Source organism: Talpa occidentalis, unplaced genomic scaffold, assembly GCF_014898055.3.
Source record: "Talpa occidentalis isolate TD23 unplaced genomic scaffold, MPIMG_talOcc4v2.1 talOcc4.4, whole genome shotgun sequence".
In the NCBI taxonomy this organism is placed as follows: domain Eukaryota; kingdom Metazoa; phylum Chordata; class Mammalia; order Eulipotyphla; family Talpidae; genus Talpa; species Talpa occidentalis.
Window position 1 is genome coordinate 100,407,180 of NW_023604295.1, and position 22,185 is coordinate 100,429,364.

General features: G+C 37.2%; 1 protein-coding gene and 1 pseudogene across 1 annotated transcript in view; one reads left to right on the top strand and one right to left on the bottom strand.

Moving 5' to 3' along the window:
- Positions 1-22,185, top strand: part of STAG1 (stromal antigen 1) — a 462,478-nt gene that overhangs the window by 125,767 nt on the left and 314,526 nt on the right. The window lies entirely within an intron of this gene.
- Positions 863-4,371, bottom strand: LOC119257055 (splicing factor 45-like; annotated as a pseudogene).

Below are 22,185 nucleotides of genomic sequence, written 5' to 3' on the forward strand. Positions count from 1 at the left end.
ATCTTCGAGTGTACTGATTTGTTCTTCCATTTTTTCCATTTTGTTTTCATGACTTTACCCTGAATTCTTGAGCGCCTCTTCTAATCTCTGGATATCCTCCAGTTACACTACTTTCTTCCTCAGTTCATTGACTATATTCTTTTTTTAAAGATTTATTTATTTATGCATACAAGAACTGGGGTATAGGCCAGAAGTGTGGGTGGTGAGAGGATTCACCAGAGACAGAGTGGGAAACAGAACAGGAATGTTGACTGAAATACACACTGCTTCAGGGAGCAGTGGGCGAGACAGGAGAGATCTGCTGCACCATGTGGGTAGCTCTCTGTCTGGTCGGGGATCTAACTTGTACTGCAGATGCTGTGGATTGCTTCATAGTGCTGTGCTTAACCCCTTGTGCCACCAGGGAGGCCCTGATTATATTCTTATCTCTTTCTGCATTTTCTCTTAACTCCTTAATTGTTTCATTATGGCCTTTTTGAATTCTTTGTTAGGTGGAGATTCTCTTTTGTGTCCATATTATCGGGTTCTGGAGGTTGACTTTCTGTGGTGTATTTTTTCCAGAAGGGCCTGCTTGATCATTTGTAATTTTTTTTCTTCCCATTGTTAGCCTTCGGCTTTGTTCTGTTCATAGCGTCCCTGTTCCGCTGTGCTGGTGGGCATGACTTCTGGTTTCTCTTGCTCAGGTATGGATTTGTCTGCCTACCGTCTGAGCTGCTGTGGCTGAATACCTAGTCAGACACTCTTCTGTTATGGTAGGTGTTGTTCTGAGCTATGCTTTGCACCAGGAGCCCCTGCTTTTCCGGTCCTCACAGCGTAGGATGGGATCCGATGTCTCAGCCTGTGGTAATCAAATTTTGTGTGGTTATTGCATCCCCAGACCCACGCAGAGGTCAAGTCCACTGGGAGGTTCCTGTAGTCTGGTTGGGATGTATTTCTCTTTTGAACTGCTAGGTCCTTCTAGGTGTGTCTCAGAAGAATTTCTAGGATCAGAAGAGAATAAGTAGAGAAAGAGGGATGAGAGGATAAAGGAGGATGATATAGAAATGTAGAAGGAACACAGGTGAGTGAAGAAGCAGCTAGATAGGTGGGAGAGGAAAGAGGAAAAGGAGGGAATGTAGCAGAAGGAGAAGAGAAAGTAGTGATGGTAATGTTGAAGGGGTGAAAGAAGGATAGAAGAATCAGAAAGTAGAAATAATAGAAAGGGTAAGGAATGACAACCAACTGACTGATAAACACATAAACGGGGGTGGGGGCGTGGAAAGGGAATTGCTACACAGGACTCTGATGATTTCCAATGAGCTAGTCGCTGCTGTTTTAGTCTGGTCCACTGGGGACCACCATAGGGCTGAGTAGGATAGTCTTCCTAGGGAGGGTAGATACAGAGGAGGAAAAAAAGGGGGGGGGAGAGAAAACAAGCACAAAAGGGCAGGGAATGAATTGTAGTTGTGGGTGTGGGAGGATCGGCACACCGTCTGGGCCCTTGAGGTAGTTGGGTGGGTGATGGGGCTCCTGCAGCCTCCCTCTCCTGAGGGCATCACGTACCTCGAGGCCCCCCATGTAGGGACCAACCCTATTAGGCTCTCCCTGATGTCCTCCCAACTTGAATGCAACTCACTAGTTAAATGGTTCCACCAGTCTCCAAGAGTTGGAAGAGAGAGAGGCACCACTATAAAGGGACCCGCTCCCAGCACTTTATGTCTGTGGGGAGGCCCTGTTTCTCCACCTTTTGTTGTCCAGACCTCTCAGATGTCTTAGGATTCTCCTGGCATCTGGTCTTCAAGCTTTTCCTCCCTTACTTGTAGGTGCAGTGGGCCGACTTTGTGGTTGGCGTGGGGAGAAGGATTTTGATGATTTTTCTCTTCCCTTCTTCCGTCTTTCCAAATTCCCTCAGCAGTCTGAACGAATCACAGGTGCCGCTAAGTTTGTGTAACACTTCTGAGTCCTTCCTACCAGGATCTCGCCTATTAGAATTTTAAAGACTGAGTTTCACTAGTTTAAAGTACTTGTACTAATAAAAGCAGATCTAAGAGAAAGGGTGGATTCTGAACATTAAATGTTTTGACTTAAAAATCAGTGGCACTTTTGACAGTTGACTTTATCACATTAGCATTTATAGCAATGTATTTCTGATTAGATGATGATTTAATGATATAGGGCTGGAATCACACAAATTAGGAGGCTATTTTACCAGTGTAATTGGAGACTAAATGAAAGTTTGGATTTATAGGGTCAGTGAAGATGAGGAAGAGAGCAACTCTACAAATACTAAGGCAGTGAAATGACCTTGGAAGATAAGAGAATAGAATGTAATGTAATTTCTAGTTGTTTGACTATTAGATTAAAATAAATTTTTGCAAGAGTTTAAGTTTTGGAGGATGGGTATTGGAAATAGTTTGGTTTGGACACTTTGACTTTTAGCTGTGTGACACTTAATATATGTTGAATTTTGGAACATTCAAGCTACTTATTTAACTTTTTTGTGTTAATAGTTATAAATTAATAAACGAAGGAATTTCTACAATCCATTTGACATTTGCATTTTTGTCCCCAGATATGACGAGAAAAGTTGGACTCTAGTTTTTTTTTTTAAGGGTTTGTCTACTATACTAAAAAAAAAACCCCACAAAATAAAAAAGGGTCAATGAACATATGTGTTAGAAGTCTCTCCAAAAGTCCCTGTACTCAGTAACTAAGAAGGCTTTTTTGCTCAGCTTGCAGTTCATTCAAGGACTATTGGAGGTGACTTGTGCTCTAGTTCTTAAAACCAGACTTGTTTCTTGAATCCACTATCCTGAATTACCCAAATTGCAGGAACATGCTGTCTCCCATCAGATCAACAGTTTTAATTGCTGACTCAATCATCTCAAATTCTAAAATACATACTTCATCAGTGGTGTTAGAAATTTCAGATATCACATTTTTATACTTTGCCATACTTTTCACATTCTTACTTGATTTCAACTTGTAAATCTTCATCTACCTTTCCTGCCTGCACCAACCATGTTCTTTAGTAGGACCACTTCAGTAGAACACTATAAAGTATTTTAATTAATGGATTTGTATCTCACTTCTCAGATCTTTCTCACATCTTTCTCTGTGTTGTCACCCACAATAGTCTTGTCTCCTTGCTTGCTTATCTTTTCCACCAACAACATTGTGCTCTCAGCCCTTGCGTGTGCTTCCCAAGACCTTCCTAGAAGCCCTACTTCTGCATTATTTTGTATGCAGCTGTGCCACCCATATTGGCAAGATAGAAGTTACTGGACTAGGGGGACATCTGTATCTGTTTTTGTATACAGGAATAGAGATACCAATATTGGAAGATTGTGAGTGAGGTCTTGAATCCTCTTCATAAGGAGACTCTTGGGGTAATTCTTTCTCTTTCTTTACAAGAAAAGAAGGTACAGTGGCAGCTCCACCCATATTTCTTTTCCTCTTCTGTTGCTCATAATCTTCATCAGAATGTGGATTTGCTTGCCTTGAAAACCTACTAGTTTCATGTCTGTCTTTACCCTTCTTTTCTCCTGTTTCTTTTAGTCTTTTTATTTATTTATTCATTCATTCATTCATTCATTCATTTATTTATTTATTTATTTATTTATTTATTTAAGATTTATTTATTTATACAATCCTGGGTACAGTCAGAAGCGCGGGAGGGTGAGAGAATCCACCAGAGCCAGAGAAGGGAGCAGAACAGGCAGAAGGACCGAAGTACACTGTTGAGGGGAGCAGCAGGTGCGGCAGGAGAGGTCTGCACGCCATATGGGACCCTCGCCAGGGGCCGGCGATCGAACCGGTGCTGCAGAGGCTGCGGGCAGCTTCACAGCCCAGCGCTCAACCGCTGCGCCATCGGGGAGGCCCTCTTTTAGTCTTTTTAGCTCCCGCTATTTCTGTTGTACCTTTCTTTAGCATTTTGCTAGTTTCTCATATCATTAGGAAACAAGATTTTTATTTTTCAGCTAATGGAATCAAAACTTCTGCATAAAGTTCACTGGAAAAAGAATCTTTGAGTCTAGCTGTTACTTATGGGATGGTGTTCACAATTCTGCTGGTTGTCTAAAGTTCTGCCTTATTTTAGGCTGATTACTGGGGCAATTACTGTGCTTTGTTTTGTCCTCGGACTCTGCCTGAGTGAGAGCTGACTTTACATAGAGCTGAGATTACAAAAGTTTGAAGTTTTTAGACCAGCCCTCTCTGTTTGAATCATTGGTCTCCATTACCGAGTCGTTGCACAGGGACATCTTTACAATTTAATGCAGTCCACCCAGCCATTTCTCCCCATGGGCCATCTCCGTATTCCTGGGTTTCAGTAAAGGGAGCACTTGGTGTACCCCTGATGACCAGTGCTAACCCCTGAGCTCCAGGCTGCATTTTTATTCATTCAAAAAATAGTTTATGGAGAGCTGATTATTTTGGGCATTAGGTTAAGTGCCAGAGATAAAATATGAACTAAAATTGCCTGACTCTAACCTCATAGACTTACATAGAAGGGAAAGGAAATTCTTCATACTATTCAAACGATCTGTTAATGTATTATTACAAATTGTTCATTAATGCTAAGAAAACTCCCTTTGGCCATAGTATAGTGCTAATAATAGCTTAATATGAATAAGAAACTGAAATTAGCTTATACGTGAAGTATACTTAATGACACAATTTGGCCTGCTGTTTGTTATTGACAGGTGACTGAAGGTAAAACTTATTTCAGTTATTTAAATGCGATTGGAAAGACACGGGTATCTTAGGTGATAATTTGTCATCATTTGCTCTCTCTCCTTAAAGAGAAGCATTGTTCAGATGTTAAAGAAAACAAAGTTTTTGGAACATTATTTTTATCTAGTCCCTCACTTATCAGTGGGTTTGATGAAAGTTCAACATACTAAAAGCAGAGAAATTCCTTCAAGATACAGTTGTTTATGAATGAGTTTTACACCAAGGAAAGTGGGGAAGGCCAACCACCACCTGTGAGTTTATTAAAATCTCCCTTCTAGTGTTTGAACTGGCAATTACATAGTTTACTGTACATGTATTTCAGAGTCATTGAATAGAATGATAACTGTAAATAAAATTTTTGAATTTCTGAATGTTCATTGCAAAGCTTTAAAGTATCAAGAACTACTAAAGTGGCTGAGGAATGTCTAAGAAATATGGATAATTATAAAAGAAATGCTAATGAGATATTAAAGGGGAGAACAAATATCCTACTTAGTGAAATGAAATTCTACAGCAAAGATAACCAGAGATTGTTGCAAAAAGTACTATAATGAAAATGAGGAGTAAAGCGCTATAGTACCGAGCAAATATAAATACTTGAATAGAACTAATCAATTTATGAATGCAATATAAGAAATACATATTTATAACTGCAGTTACTACATTGCAAGTTAGTGAGTACAGGATATAACATTATAAAATATTAAAACATTTAGGTAAAGATAAAAGTAGAAACTGAAAATAATTGTTCAAAATTAGTTGTTCAAAGATAGAAGTTTATTTCTGTGGTATGTGAAAGATCACAGATGTGCTCTTTTCCGTGACAGCAGGTAGGTTGTCAAGTAATTGAAATTGTACAATAATATTTAGTAATCATTAAAGTATAAATAATCAACTGTCAGCTATACATTTTGATGTTTTCAACATCACAGGGTACTACTCCAAGCCAGATGAATATATTTCTTTCTTGTCCTTTGCTCATTCCTTTGTTGTGTCCCTGGTTGGGAATCTGGGCTCAATGTTCCTACTGTGATAGTGACAGCAAGTCATATCATATTTTTCTTGTCCCATGTGTAAGTTGATGTTACAGGTGAAGGGGTGGATGTGCTCTTGGTGCCAGACACTGAGTTCTTGAGGTAATCCATTCCATTCTAGACCTCTTAGTTAACTACAGATCAAGGCAAGCATGAGTCTACATAAGAGTGGCCGGACCCGTGAGGCCTAGCAAGCATACCTGTGTGTACATTGTTTGCCAGTACAACCCCGGCTTTGAATGAAATGATGTTTGTAGGACAACTAGTGCAACCAAATATTATTGTGCTGGTGGCTGAACCTGGTGGGCAACTATAATTTGGAAAAGGAAGACCTGAGCCTACAACAGGATACCTTTGTTGAAAAGCATCACTGCAAGGAGTCCTGTACCTTTCTTTAAACTCAGACTGTGGAAGCTGGGTTACAGTGGCTTTTTCATGACTGCTACTGACTGTATCTCAAGTACCTAGTGGGTATGCAGCCCATAATCTGTGTCAAGCATCAGCAAAACACCTCAGATGGCCTTTTATGTGGTGGGCATTACTGGTTCTGCCTAACTTGAGAGGAGGACTAGGGATGAAATACTCTTCTGCAGCATAGCGGTATCAATATGCACCTCTGTGGAGGTCGTCTGCAAGGAATCTTTGCATGGGCAAGAAATTTACCCTTATCCACCCGTAAAACATTGGCCAGCTGGCCCCAATTTTGTCACTGTGGTAATCTTGCCAGCATTGCAATCCTGGTATTACCACCAGAAAGAAGTTGGGAAAGTTACAAGAAGGTAGGATCAAGGACTGGGCAGCTGAATATATAACTCAGCATAGGTCTGTGTAGTGGAGAGGGTAAGAGGATAGGATTCAGGACCACTTTGGTGTGACATTTGATTCTTTTTTTTTTTTTTTTTTAAATTTATTTATTTTTTTTTTTTTAGAGGCATGTTTTATTTATTTATTTATTTGTTTGTTTGTTTTTGTTTTTTTGTTTATACATGCACTGGGTACAGTCAGAAGCGCGGGAGGGTGAGAGAATTCACCAGAGCCAGAGTGGGGAGCAGAGCAGGCAGAAGGACCGAAGTACACTGCTGAGGGGAGCAGCGGGCGGCAGGAGAGGTCTGCGCGCCATGTGGGACCCTCCTCCAGTGGCCGGGAGCAGCCGGGGATCGAACCGGCGCCGCAGAGGCCGCGGGCAGCTTCGCAACCCAGCGCTCAACCGCTGCGCCACCGGGGAGGCCCTGACATTTGATTCTTGGCCCAAGGTGTATACTTCCTCTACCGCCATCCCTTCCTTTCCTCGCTCCCCTTTCATTCTAGTAATTCTGGTAATTCTGGTCCCAGAGCTACTCCTCTTTCTTGGCTTTATGTCTCACCCCCTCTTGAAGAACCGTTTCTAATATTCCTTCTTCCTCTTAGTCCAGAGGCAAGAAATTTGACTCTGGAATTAAGGAAAGGCAGATGTTGGAGATCTTCATTGAATAATACATTTGATTATATTTAAAATTAAAAAATGACATTCCAGGATTATTTGAAAGTGATGGAATACCTTTTGAAGGCTTAAATGACTTTAGGTGAAGAACAGTGCTTTCTTTGTTGAATTTAAGTTATTTTGATTGTATTAAGTGAAAGATTAGCATCTTTTTACATAATACTGATTTATAGTGGTCTTCTTGATGAGAAGAAAGTTTTATTTGGACTTAGCTAACAGTCATATTACTTTCTGTCATACCACCAACACCATTCATGCTTACTTGAAAGGGAATCATATTTTAGTTGCCCAAACACATTTTTTTTGAGAGGACACTCTTGTCAGAAACTGTCTCTTTATACCTTCATTCATCCTTCTTACCACTGACTTATTAGTAATCTTTTTTTTTTAAATATTTATTTATTTATGCATACAGGAACTAGGATACAGGCCAGAGGTGTGTGTGGGGTGGGTGAGAGGATTCACTAGAGACAAAGTGGGGAACAGAACAGGCAGAGTGACTGAAATACACTGCTGAGGGGAGCAGCGGGCTAGTCTGGAGAGGTCTGCTGCACCATGTAGGTAGCTCCCCAGATGGGGATTGAACTTGTGCTGCAGTGGCTACAGATAGCTTCATAGGTTGTGTCTTAACCCCTTGCACCACCAGGGAGGCCCCAGTAATGTCTTATATGTAAAAAAAAGTTTGTAGGGCCTCCCTGGTGGCACAGTGGGTTGAGCGCTGTGCTGTGAAGCTATCCACAGCCTCCGCGGCACCAGTTCGATTCCCGGCAGGCCAGGGAGAATCCCACATGGTGAGGCAGACCTCTCCTGTCTCACCCCCTGCTCCCCTCAGCAGTGCTTTCACTCCATCTGCCTGTTCTGCTCCCCGCTCAGTCTCTGATGAATCCTCTCACCCTCCTGCGACTCTGGCCTGCACCCCAGGTCTTGTATAAATTAAAAAATAATAATAATAATAGAGTTCAAATAAATAATTTTTTAAAAAGTTTGTACATAATTTTTCATTGGAAATTTTTGTGTCTTAACATAACACATTTAATAAGACATGACATGGTCACATTATACCCAAAGGAAAAAAACAACCGTTTTATTTTTTTTAACCTGGAAAGAGGTTGTACATAAAAGACCAATGAAATAAATGGAACTTCATAAATACTAATTCAGAAAATTAAATAGTTACATCAGTCAGGGTATTATCAAGTTAGAGTGTGTATCTGAAAATCATAGTATCTTAATTTGATCTTCAGAGATATTCAGATCTTATTAAAGCTCATTGTTTTCCCCACAATTAAGTTTTATACAGTAATCATTGTTGACTCTTTTTAGAGGTTAAAAACTATATAGTTTAAACTCCAAAGTCACATTTCATCATCCTGTCCATATTTTAAACTGACAGTTGGATTGGTCCAGTATATTTCACATTGAATTTAATGCCTTTAAATTCCTCTTTCTTACAGGAGTAAGAAAGTTGTAAACATAAACTATATTTCTTTGAGTTTCGTGTGTGCATGTTTAGTTATATAGTATTTGAATTAACTTGTGTGTCTTACAAATATGTGTATTTTCATATGTATCTACTGATTACAACCCCTTGTAGAAAAAGGAGCAAATGGAGAGAGAATTGTGTTTTGCTATTATTTATCAAACAATAATGTTAATGAGAAAATGTTTGATGTCAACATAAGGCTGATTTGGTGAAACAAATACATTGGATGGCTACATTTCTGATTTGCTTTTGTTAAGAATATCTTTAACTCTTGCTTAAACCTAATAACGTGTGGTTAATTATAGGATAATATTATTTTAAAACATGTTCTGATTTCCTCTACTTTCTTAGAATGAAAAGCAATATATAGAATATGTAGAATGTTTTAAGGTAGAAGATTAAATTGCTTATTTTCTTTCTTAGTTACTTGAAAATCCTCAAATGATAGGTTAATATTTACTTAACAGTGAGCTTTTGTTGTTTTTTTTTTGTTGTTGTTGTTGTTTTACATAATTAGAATGTTTCTCTGAAATTAACTTTGTGGATATAGTAGCCTTTCCCAAACAATTCTAGCAGCTGCCTATGTTAGACTAATACCACATACTATGAAAAAAATAAATCTCAATTGCTAGTATTTGTGTAATCATTCAATATCCAAATAAGTGGTACACATCTTTCCTTCATATGATGATGAGGAGTCCATGCTTCTTCCATTTTCTGGCTCTTTTTCCCATAGAACCTCAATGTTGTTTGCATTCAATGAATAGAAGAAGAGAGAGAATGGAATAGTGCCTAGGTCTTCAAAGGTTTTGTCTCCTCTGTTTATATTCCACTGATGACAATTTATCACATACTAAAGTGAAATAAGTAATATAGTCCATGGCTGGGTACTCGATTTACGCTTCAGTATATACTATGGAAGGGAGAAGACAAATTTGCCATACTACAGTTACTATTACAGGGAAGTAAATGTAGTATTTATTGTTGTTTAATTATGATTTTTGTTTAATTTCTCCAGAACACAGTAGATTATAAAAGTTACTGATTAGTGCTGGATAACAACATTAACTGCCTATAAATTATTAAAAACGAAAGTCCTAAAGAAGTCACAGACTCAATTTTTACACCCTCTATTCACTTACATTCAAAGGTGGTAGTTATTTTACATGTTTAGCTTTAGTAAATATATCACTGCTATTATTTTTGTTACTTGCTGACTAGTACTGACTTGTGGCTTTAAATAAACTTGGGAGCTTTGGATATTGTTAATTTCCTTCATGATATTCCCTAAATGATTTTCTAAAGGTATCAGCCATAGATATTTCACATTTTATACATATGCTCTAGGGTAGATAAAGCAGTAAGTAATGATATAACTGTTGATGTGTTTGTGATTATGATAATCAAATACATATATAGAGAATTACGTATACATTCATCATGGTTTTATCTGCTAATATTAGGGAGAACATAGCTTTCTGTACATTATGTATTAATATTATATATAGAGGTTAAAATATATGATATACAGTTCTTTCTCCTGGTTTTATTTTAAAAGAGGAACCCTAACTTATTTTAATGCTTCTGGTCATAATACCTTGCTTACACTTCCAGTAAGAGCTGAAAAACAAAAACTGTTACATGAATAAAGGTATATCTAGATATAAATGCAATTTTTTAGAATTCTTCCTTTGTCCACCCAGGTAAATTTGAATTGAGTGTGCTTGTGCAGAATCTTACTCTATACACTGACTTTAATCTTATATATAAGCAGAATTCTTCCAAATAGTAAATACACAGTTTGTTTTCAAACTGAAAATTATATGTGTGTATGTTGAAAAATTTAACTCATTCTTTGTTAAGGTTTCATCCTTTGAAATAAGAGAGAAAAGAGATTTGTTTCCTCCTAGTGAGTTGAGAACCTTTGACCCGGTAGAGGATTTCTAACCTGGCTAGAATTTTTGACTGGTATGAACATGGATGAAGGAGAGTGCTAAAAGAAAAATTGAAATTAATTTTTTAAAAAGTAAGTGAAGAGAAAAGAAAAGACTGATAAGGGAGATTTTAAAAGAGTGTTAATGGTATTGAAGACTAAATATGTATACCTCTTCAAATAATTGTTTGATTTTCCTCATGCAGCTTTGTAACCAAATATTAAGAATGTTAATTTACTGTTCAGTGAAAAGAACAAAAGTGTGGGTTGTGATTGGTGAAAAGAACCTTTTCAGTAGTTATGGTTTGTAAGTTCAGAATTACTTGAAACAAGACTGATTTAGCATTTATAGTCTTACAAAGTGTTTTTAGATGTACTGTTTGCAGCATATTTGGGCTAAAATAAAATGTGAATGTCTGAATTGATTGCAGAAACCCCCACCTGAATACACATACTCAAAAAATTAAGAGCTCTATATTCCCAGCCTTTTCCATCACTCCCAGAGTTACTTGCTTTGGAATGTTCCCTGCTAGATTCTCTTGTGAACTGTCCTCTTGATCTGACGAACACTAATATTACTACTAAGATCCTATGTTTCAGTTAAAAGAATATGAGTAACAAGACTGGACAGGGTTGTTCTGGGTGATATAATAGAAAATCATTTATCTGTGATAACTATAACCTACTATTTATGAATATACCAGTATGCCATAATTTATATATCTTGATCTCAGAAGATATGATAAAGGCAAATATTCAGTGCTTTGATAATAACAGTAAGAGAAGTGTTTTATTTTTACTATACTTGTCAATCTTAATAATCCATGCCATCACATGTCCACCCATATGTCTTGGATTTATCTGCTATGATATTACTTCTTGATTTTTCAGTCTTCCATTTCACATCTTTTCCCATGCTACATACAATAGCACAATGTTTCTCAGTTATTAAACACTGCAGGATTAAGAAAAAAAAGATGTTTCTTAAAAAATTCTTTTACAACTGTTTGGTTTGTAAGTGTTTCTTATATTTGGTTTCTTCATAAATTCAGGAAAGAATTAGTCAATCCTTGAGAGTAAAATAGAGGAAAAATGACTAGGATAATTCTAACTTTAGTTTTCTGCTACCTGAGCAGAAATTCCAGAATAATAACCTTCTACTAGTGATTGAAGCCACCCTTAATACAAGACAGTTGAGAGTACTGGAAAGAGGTGAAAATGAGCTGTTGTAGGTTTAAGAGAGATATTTTTCTATCATAATTATTAATATCACCCTCTTTTACCATGTATGTGCCCCAGTTTGATTGATAAATTATAATGACACCCCAAGAAGAGTTAAATGAAATCTATAAAGAGAGTGTAGAGAACTCAAGTTCTTGATGAGGCTCAAAAGACATAGGCACTTACAGGGTTTTGTGCTAAATGGATAGGGTCTGGCGATCCAACGAGGTAATATGGAAAAAAACCAGGATAACTCTGTTTTTAATGATTCTGCATGATACAGATTTCAGAGCCATCTTTATAGATTTACTGCCATTGTTCAGGTTTTAGAATAAATTTGACTTAAATTTTTTTGAACATTCCATGTAGATTTCTCCAAATATTTTTAGTTTTGACTGACCTATAATTAACCGGCCATTATTGTATAGTGAGAGAAATACACTATGTGGGAAAGATATAATTATCATTATTTAGCGGGCAAATCGCTAAGTATCTTTCAACCATAGTTATCTTACTAGTAAAGGATATTCTGCCCAGTGAGTTTCTTGTGAGAATCAAATAAGGCTGATTTATGTCAGTGTATTACAAACTTTAGTGATACAAACTTTTAGACTGTATTTTGTATTTATCGATATTATATTGTGTTCTAGAATATTTTATTAAAATTTAGGTTAAAGCTGGAAAAAAGTTTTAAGGAAAAAGATTCTGAGGAGTTCTTACTAAGTGTATATATAATGTCCCTTATCCAAAATTAATGTCAGTTTATTTTTTTTAAAAAGATTTTTACTCTTGCACAGGAGAACATTGGGCAAAATAGGAGAGGTACACTGCGCCATATGGGTTAGCGCCTTGACAGGGGATCAAGGTCAGGCTGCCTGTCCCAGTGGGCCTTCATGGTATAGCGCTGAGACTTAACCCCTGGCCACCAGGGAGGTCCATGTTTTTGTTTTTGATCATTGTTCATTTTAAAACAATATTTACTTCCCCCCACCCCCTCAGGTGTAGTCCCCATAGAATTTCCTTCACCAGTGCACCTGAGCACCGTCACCACAGTCCCCTTTACTCCTCCCTCTCATCCTTCTCCCTCCTCCTACCCTGTAGTATGTCTCTGGTTTATAATTGGCTTTTTTTTGCTTTGTTGTGTTTTTTTTTTTATATTTTACTTATTTATATAAGAACTGTGGTACAGTCAGAGGCGCGGGAGGGAGGGTGAGAGAATTCACCAGAGACAGAGCGGGGAGCAGAACAGGCAGATGGACCAAAGGCATTGCTGAGAGGAGCAGCGGGCAAGGCAGGAGAGGTCTGCCTCGACATGTGGGTTTCTCCCTGGCCGGCCGGGAATTGAACCCATGCTGCAGAGGCTGCTGACAGCTTCACAGTGCGGCGCTCAACCCACTGTGCCACTGGGGAGGCCCGCTTTGTTGTGTTTTGCACTGTTACTATTTTTGTACACTTTTGTCTTATTTGGTTCCCCTGTATTCCTGCTATAAGTGAAACCATCCGATATTTTTCTTTTGCCTTCTGGCTTATTTCATAATTATTACATAATTCCTTCTAGCTCCATCCACATTGTTGCAAATGGCATGAGTTTATCTTTTTTGATTGCTGAATAATATTCCATTTTTGTATATATACCATATCTTCTTGATCCAGTCATCTATTCTTGGTAATGTCAGTTTTAAATGTGTTTAAGAGAATTTACCTTAAAAAATGCTGCTTAGAATAAAATGCTCTGGCTTGTCAAAATAAATATTTTGGACATTTTTAGTTGGTTTCTTTCTCTTGTAACAAGGAAGTGATGTGGCTAATCATAGTCATTCAGAATGATTCTGCAAAATTTTTGACACTATAAATGCAAAAGAGAAAAAGAGAAGCAGGTTATGCATCTCTTCTTATCTTGTTTGTTTCTATTTTTCCTGTTTGTTTCTACTGTTTGTTTCTGTTAAATTAATGGCAATCCTCTGCTTAACTCTTATATTTTGAGATTTGCTGATTCATGAAATGCAGACATCTTGAGCTACTAATTTATATAATCTGAATGCAAATTCTGATATGCCATTAGCACCTAGCAGTGGACATTTTGTCTTAAGTTTGCCATTATCGGCGCTTACTGATGGTTTGCTGAGAAGCAGTGGTCAGAGTTAACTGTTAATTAAAAAGCATCTGTTCACTGTGAGGGAAACGAAGTATGGTGACCATCTTCCAATTAAGATTAGTACACTGACTTCTCTCATACCAGCTACTGGCTATATACTTATATTTGTGTCCTTCCCAACCTCCTCTGAAACCCGCAAACCCCCAAGATTACATATTTTGGGTTATTAGAAACTATGGAAAACACTGTATATATGCTATGGTAAAATGGGTATACTAATCACTTAGTAGTTAGTAGTTGGCATAATTTTTTTGAATGTTTATTGTCAATTTTATTTTTGGTTTTAGTTCATATAAACTTGTCATAAGTTAGAAAAAATTATGGGGAAAAGTATCAATCATAATTTTTAATATTTTGGTATATTTCAGTTTGATGTTTGTTCTAGACTTATATTCAGTTTATACCTGTTTGAGAAAAGTTCAATGATGAACTTTTTCCATTGTTGGTATTCCTTCAGTAATGACTTTTAAAATGCATAGCATTTCATAATAGGGTTTCCATTTGTTTATAATTTCATTATCATAAATAAAATTAAAATTCAGCAAATCTTGATACCCATATTATTTTTATAGAATTGAGTCATATTGGGCCTCCCTGATGGTGCAAGGGGTTAAATCTCAGCACTATGAAGCTATCCGCAGCTACTGTAGTGCATATTCGATCCCCAGCCAGGTTGCTAACACACATGGCACAGTAAACCTCTTCTGTCTCGCCCGCTGCTCCCCTCAGCAGTATATTTAAGTAGATCTTCCTGTTCTGCTCCCCACTCTGTTTCTGGTGAATCATCTCAGCCCCCACGCACCTCTGGTTTGTACCCCAGTTCTTGTATGCATAAATGAATCTTTTAAAAAAAAAAAAAGAATTGAGGGCCTCCCCTGGTGGCGCAGCGGTTGAGCACTGGGCTGTGAAGCTGCCCACAGCCTCTGCAGCGCTGGTTCCATCCCCGGCCACTGGCGAGGGTCCCACATAGTGCGACAGACCTCTCCTGCCGCCCGCTGCTCCCCTCAGCAGTGTGCTTCCGTCCTTCTGCCTGCTCTACTCCCTGCTCTGGCTCTGGTGAATTCTCACCCTCCTGCACTTCTGACTGTACCCAGTGCTTGTATAAATAAATAATAAATAAATAAATCTTAAAAAAAATAATACCGTCATTTTGGAATACAAAAATTAGGATATTTGAATACTCTAGAATTTGTTTCTTTGATTAGTAGTCAGCTTAAATTTTTTCTGAAATTTTATTTATTTACTTAAACCTTTTAAACTCCATTTGTGTACATAATACACCACCAGTCAAATTCTTAGCTGTAGTTTTTTTGAAATTGCAGGCATGATTGAGAAGAATAAAATACACTTAAGTGAACTAGAAAATTTTGAAGATTAAAAGTAATGACTCTTTGTCAGTTAGCAGACAGCATCGTAAAACAGAAAATTCAGTTCAATGACCAGCAGATTAAACAGTTGACCACACAGCTGACCCAACTTATCTAATAATTTTATTAATGTTAAAAAAATGTCCTTTAGCCTATTCCTTCCTCTTTATAACTGACAATTAACAATTTGAAAAGCAAATTTTTGCCTCATACACCAGTCTAGATGAAGTAGATAATTAATTATAAGCAGTAACATAATAAACAGTTGGAAAAAAGTTTAGGTAAGCAATTTCTGTATTTGAAAAATACGAAACTACAAAAACAGACTTAAAGCAAATGTTAAATACCTTTTATAAACTTTCACCATTGTATAGTATCTGTTTCCCGCTTAGTTGTTTTAATTTTCATTGCCAATTTGATGTTCATACTGCAATTTCAACATTTTTTGTTTATTCTTAGTATTTCTTCATATCTTTTCTTTTTAAAATTGATTTAAAAATATCAAGTGGCCAAGTCCTCTGTTGTTTTCCACCCATCTAAGTTCTGCTCCTTAGAGTAGTGTTTCCATTTCTTTTAGCTTTTTCTCTGCATAATTATTTTCTGTTATTTTGATAACATGCTTGTTGGATGGACCAAAAGTAGCAAATACTTCCAAAGCCTTAGAAAAACGTGCAAAATATGGGTTGATAAATAACCCTTTTAAAAATTCAGTGATATCTGATCATTGCAGAGATCTGAGTATTTAGGCATTTAGTAGTCTGGATCAAGTCATTAGAATAGTGAACTAGTGTGATGTTTTGTGAAATAAAGATGATCAAAATATATGTAGGTTCTCGTGGTAGACCGATTTGAAGTGTGGCCTCCCATCTCCTGGTGTTCATCTATTTTGAGTATTTTGAGAACTGTTACTTGCTTCTAACCACTAACTATAGCAGAGTTTATTACATTATAAGGTGCTGACTTGCTGGGGTATTTCCTATTGACTTGACAGAGTAATTGGCCATGTGTGGAAGCCTATGTGTCAAGGACTGTGAGCAACTTCTTGACCTAAAAGTTGTCTCCAGCCAACAGCCAGTAGGAGGTCAGGAACCTCAGTTCTGCATCCAGCCACAAGGAAATAAATTCTTCCACCAATATAAGTGAGCTTGGAAATAGTCTCCCCTTTTTCAGCTTCCAAATTAGACCTTAGCACACATCAAGCACCTTGACTGCAGACATAGTAACCCTAAACAGAAGATTCAACTGATCTGTATAAACTCCTAACTCATAGAAATTGTTAGATAATACATAACCAATATAGCTGTATTATGGCAGAGAGCAGGAAACTTAACATCTTGGTAAAGCACTACTGTGTGACAGTGTACTTTACCCATTTCAGGTAAAAAACAGATATGACTTTGAATGGTACTTATTAATTGTAAAAAGGCATTAGGTTAGTAACTGCTTATCAAGTGCCAGGGGCTGCAACTACAATGAAAGTCACCACATTGTCAAGTTTATGATAATTTATAGTTGTTTTTAGAATCTCTCTGATGTATGTGTAGGCTGTACTGGTGAGTATAATATAATAGGTTATACCTCTGCTTCTTTCCAATTTTTAATTAAACTCTACAGTACCCCCAGGGATGGGGCATTGACTGTAGCACTGGAAAGGGTCAAAGTTGTCTGTTTCATATAGAACCAACCAGTTGTCTCTGTTCCATGTTTGAGGATCCCTTTCTTTCCTGATCAAGGTCTCAGTTTTGTCTTTTTAAATTGAATATATGGATACCCCATCAGGTATTGTCGCTCTGGCGCACCCATCACCAAATCACCCATGGTCTACAACCATAGTCCGCTGTGCTTCCTTCGCTCTTTATTCTTACCACTTACCCACTCCTACCTGTTCTGGAATGGTCAGTTCTATAGTCAGCTTTCCAAGGTTAGTTTTTAAGCTGTTTTATCTGACCCTTAGTTTAGTTATTTTATATTCCACATATTAGTAACATAGAGTATTTATCTTTCTCCTTTTGTCTTATATTGCCTAACATTATCCCTTCCATTTCTGTCCATTATGCTGAAAACAACATGAGTGTTTGAAGCATGAACTTATCTTTTTTGATCCCTAAGTAGTAATATCTATTGTGTAAAAATATCACATCTTCTTGGTCTACTCATCTTTTTTGGACACTTAGCTTGTTTGCATAGTTTGGCTATAGTAAGTAGTTCTGCAATAAATATGGGAGAGCAAGTTTCCTTTCAAATTAGTGTTTTTGAATTTTGGGGGTAGATGCCTAGATGTAGAATAACTGTGCTGTATGGCAGATCCCTTTTCAGTGTAAGATGCCTCCATATTGCTTCCCATAAAGGCTGGATCAGTCTGCATTTCCCCCCAGCAGTGAAGAAGGGTTTTTCCCATATGGACTATTCTCACAGGTGTAAAATGGTATCTCATTGTGGTTTTGATTTGTATTTACCTAATGATAAATGATGAACATTTTTTCATGTGCCTGTTTGCAGTCTGTATCTCTTCTTTGGAGAAGTGTATGTTCAGTTTTTCCGTCCATTTTTAAATTGGATTATGTGTTATTGTTGAGTTGTATGAGTACTTCATAGCTCTTCGATACCATTCCCTTGTCACATATATGGTTTGCAAATATTTCCTCCTATTTAGGAGGGTATCTTTTCACTTTACAGTTATTTTCACTGTGTAGAGGCTTATTAGTTAGATGTAGTCTCAGTTGTTTATATTCTTTTCCTTGCTGCTGGGGACAAATCCCTAAAGACATTAGTAAAGCATATGTTCTGAAATGTTTTACTTATGTTTTCTTCTATGTATTTTAAGGTTTCAGGTCAGTGGGGTATAAAATCAACACACAAAATTTAGTTGCCTTCCTGTATACAAACAGTGAGATAGAAGAGAAAGAAATTAAGAAAGTGATCCATATTACAATCACACTGAAAATATTAAATAATTAGAAGTAAATCTAACAAAGGAGAGATCTATACAAAGAAAAGTAGCAAGACATCATTAAAATAACTAGAAGAAGACAAAAAGAAATGGAAAAATATTGGGCGTCCCTGGTGGCACAAGGGGTTAAGATACAACCTACGAAGCTATCCGCAGCCACTGCAGCATGAGTTCGATCCCCAGCTGGGGAGCTACCCACATGGTGCAGCAGACCTCTCCTCACTCGCCCGTTGCTCCCTTCATTAGTGTATTTCAGTCCATCTGCCTGTTCTGTTCCCTACTCTGTCTCTGGTAAATCCTCTCACCCCCATACCTCTGCCCTGTACCCCAGTTCCTTGTATGCATAAATAAATAAATCTTTTTAAAAAAAAAGAAATGGAAAAATATTCTGCTCATGGATTAGAAAAATCAACATTGTCAAAATAGCCATCCTACCCAAAGCAATATAGAGATTCATTGCAATCCCAGTAAAAATTCTGATGCATTTTTGAAAGAGCTGGAACAAACACTACTGAAATTCATATGGAATCACAAAAGACCCCGGATAGCAAAAGCAATCCTGACAAAAAAGAGGATGGATATATTACATTTGCAGACCTCAGATTGTATTCTAAAGCCTTAATAATTAAAGCAGCCTGATAACTCGAGCAAAAACAGACATACAGACCCCAAAATAGAATTCAGAGTCCAGAAATAAACCCATGCCTATTTGGACAGTCAATCTATGACAAAGGAGCCCAGAACATATATTGGAATAAGAATAGCTTCTTCAATAAATGGTATTGGAAAAACTGGACTTCATGGAAAAGAATGAAACTAGACTACTATCTCACACCATACACAAATATCAATTCAGAAGGTCCTAATTTTCAAGTGAGAAGCTATGGAATTTAGCAACTTACACAATTTAATTTTGGTTTGATTTTCGGTAAAATTGGCCCCACATTTACAAGAGAAAAGACATATTCTAGAAAAATCATAGAAGCTCTTTGGTTTTCACACTGTGACTTGCACTGAGAGTTAATGTAGTTGAGTTTGTCATTTTTCATCTCAGTGATCAAGTATACACATAAAGGATCTGTCCTACACTACTGTCCATATAGTCATCATTACTGCCTTGATGACAAAGCAGCCTGGTAGGTCTCCAAGGCATGTGATTGAGTTGACACTTCCATCATGATGAACCACAGGTGATAGCTTAATTTTCTGAAATTACTGCATTATTTATTTTGCAGAAGGTCTTATCAGTAGAATTTTGTCAAATAACAGCCTGAAGATGCATTCTGAAAAAATTCAGTTAGGTACAAAACTATGAGACAAGCAGGATAGCAAAATCAAAGGGGCCCAGCAAAGGTTTTGGGTTCTGCAGGGGTTGTTGGATAAACAGCACAGCAATGGATGGATAATGGCCAAAAACAAAGAATAAAGCCTAGAAAAACTAGTACTACTTTTTGCATAAAAATAAACAAAACAGAGCCCAAAAGCTCTGATATATGTGATTGATTCTAGGAGATCCTGTGGTAATTTTTGGTCTCAGAATAACCGCATGAAATCACTAAGATAAGTTGAGTTGCCTCCTAATCCTGATGCTGGGAGCATACTATCCAATTAACAAAATTGCTGATTAGCTGATATTCACAGGATTGGGGACAAAGGCAACACCCATTACAGGAGAATTTATGCTAATGGAGGGATCCTAATAAATAATGCAAATGTAAAGATATCTTCAAGATTGGAGAAAAATATTACAAAATCTTGATGTTAAAAGGATTGATATTTAAAATACTTTTCTGTATTATTTAAGACATTGTTATTACAGTAGTTAGCTTTAAACCTAGACAGGTTACCAGGTTATTACTGGTACAATACTAGGAAAAGTACACTTTCTGATGATGACTTTCTAGTTTAAAAGCGGAGTAATATAAAAGAAAATCAAAACTGAGTATCAAGTGAATGTGTGAAATATACTGTGCATAAGACATTATATTTAGTTCACTGAAAAATGTCATTGAAATTATATGCAATCTGTGATTCCATTCTTAACTTCGGGATGAAATCTGGCCTGTCATGTGAGGAGTCACACTATCTACCCTTAAAAACAAATACCTCTGAATTTAGGCAATGTAATTGTATAAAAGGACAGTGCTTTGATCACACTGGTCAGAAACTAGTTATTAACTCCAGTTCATACAGAAATAGGAATGAAAGAAATAGCATTTGTAGCTATAGAATTAATTAGTTTTTCTCCACAAAGCCTTTGTGAAGAGTCAAAACAAAGAAATTCAGCAGCTAAAGAAAAAATCAGGTTTGGGGAAGTTCTGAAAATCCAGACTATTTTAGCTTATACTTGAGTTCAGATTAACAGTCTTATGGAGTGATAACTTCCAACCTACCTGTAATATTCACATTTGCACTTATAGAAAATACATGATTATACATATGCACGTATGATATAGTTAAAAATGCTGAAAAAAATTATCTAAATATTAATTTAGCCTTCTGCCCATGGATGCTGCCAAGTAAGCATTATGACATTGTGCCTAAGTCAGAGTCTCCCAAGGAGCCACAAGAACTGTACAAGCTCTACTTTGGAGGTTTAAGCTTTGAAACAACCAATTTGACACTGAAAAGCCATTTTGAACAATGGATAATGCTCACAGAATGTGTGATAAGGAGACATCCAAGCACCAGTGCTCCAGAGGCTTTGGGTTTGTCAGTTATGCCCTATTGGAGGAGGCATGTACAGCCATGAATTCAGGGCCACACAAGGTAGATGGAAGAGTTGTGGAACCAGAGAGAGTTGTAGCAGAAGATTGGTGCCCATTTAACTGTGAAAAGATTTTTATTGGTGGCATTAAAGAAGACAATGAAGAACATCACTTAAGAGATTATTTTGAGCAGTATGGGAAAATTGAAATGATTGAAATCATGACTGATTGAGTCAGTGGCAAGAAGAGAGCCTTTGTTTTGTAACCTTTGATGATGATTAGTTTGTAAACAAGTCAATCATTCAGAAATAACATATTGTGAATGGCCACAGCTGTGAAGTAAGGAAAGCCCTATTTAAGTAAGAGATGGCCAGTGCTTCCTCAAGCCAAGGAAGTTGAAGTGGTTGTGAAAACTTTGGTGGTGGTCATAGCAGTGGATTTCGTGGGAATGACAACTTTGTGGAGGAAATTTCAGTGGTCTAAGTGGCTTTGGTGGCAGTCATGGTGGTAGTGGAGATGGCTATACTGGATTTGGTAATGATCGGAGCTATTTTGGAGATGGTGGAAGCTACAGTGATTTTGGCAGTTACAACTATCAGTCTTCACATTTTATATTCATAAAAGGAAGAAACTTTGAAGGCAGAAGCTCTGGCCTCTTTGGTAGTGGAGGCTAATGGTTTGCCAAACTACAAAACCAAGGTGGCTATAGTGGTTTCAGCACCAACATTAGCTATGACAGTGACAGAATGTTTTAATTAACTGCCAGGAAACAAAGCTTAGCAAAAGAGGAAAGCCAGAGAAGTGACAGGGAGCTACAGTTAGAACAGATTTGTAAAGTCAGCCACGCATGTTGGTGGCTGGACCAAGCTAATACAAAGAATTAGAAGGACCAAGCTAAATGCAAAGACATGTTTTAGACAATACAGAGGTGTATGGGCCAAAAACTCAAGGACTGTGTGACTAATTGTGTAACAGGTTATTTTAGTTTGTGTTCTGTGGAAAGTGTAAAGCATTCTAACAACAGGTTTCAATGTTTTGTTTTGTTTTTTTTTTGGGGGGGGGACACCCATGATCATGATGCTGATTTAATGTGATTTTTAAAATTTATTTAACATTCCTAGTTAGGGTCTTCCATTACAAA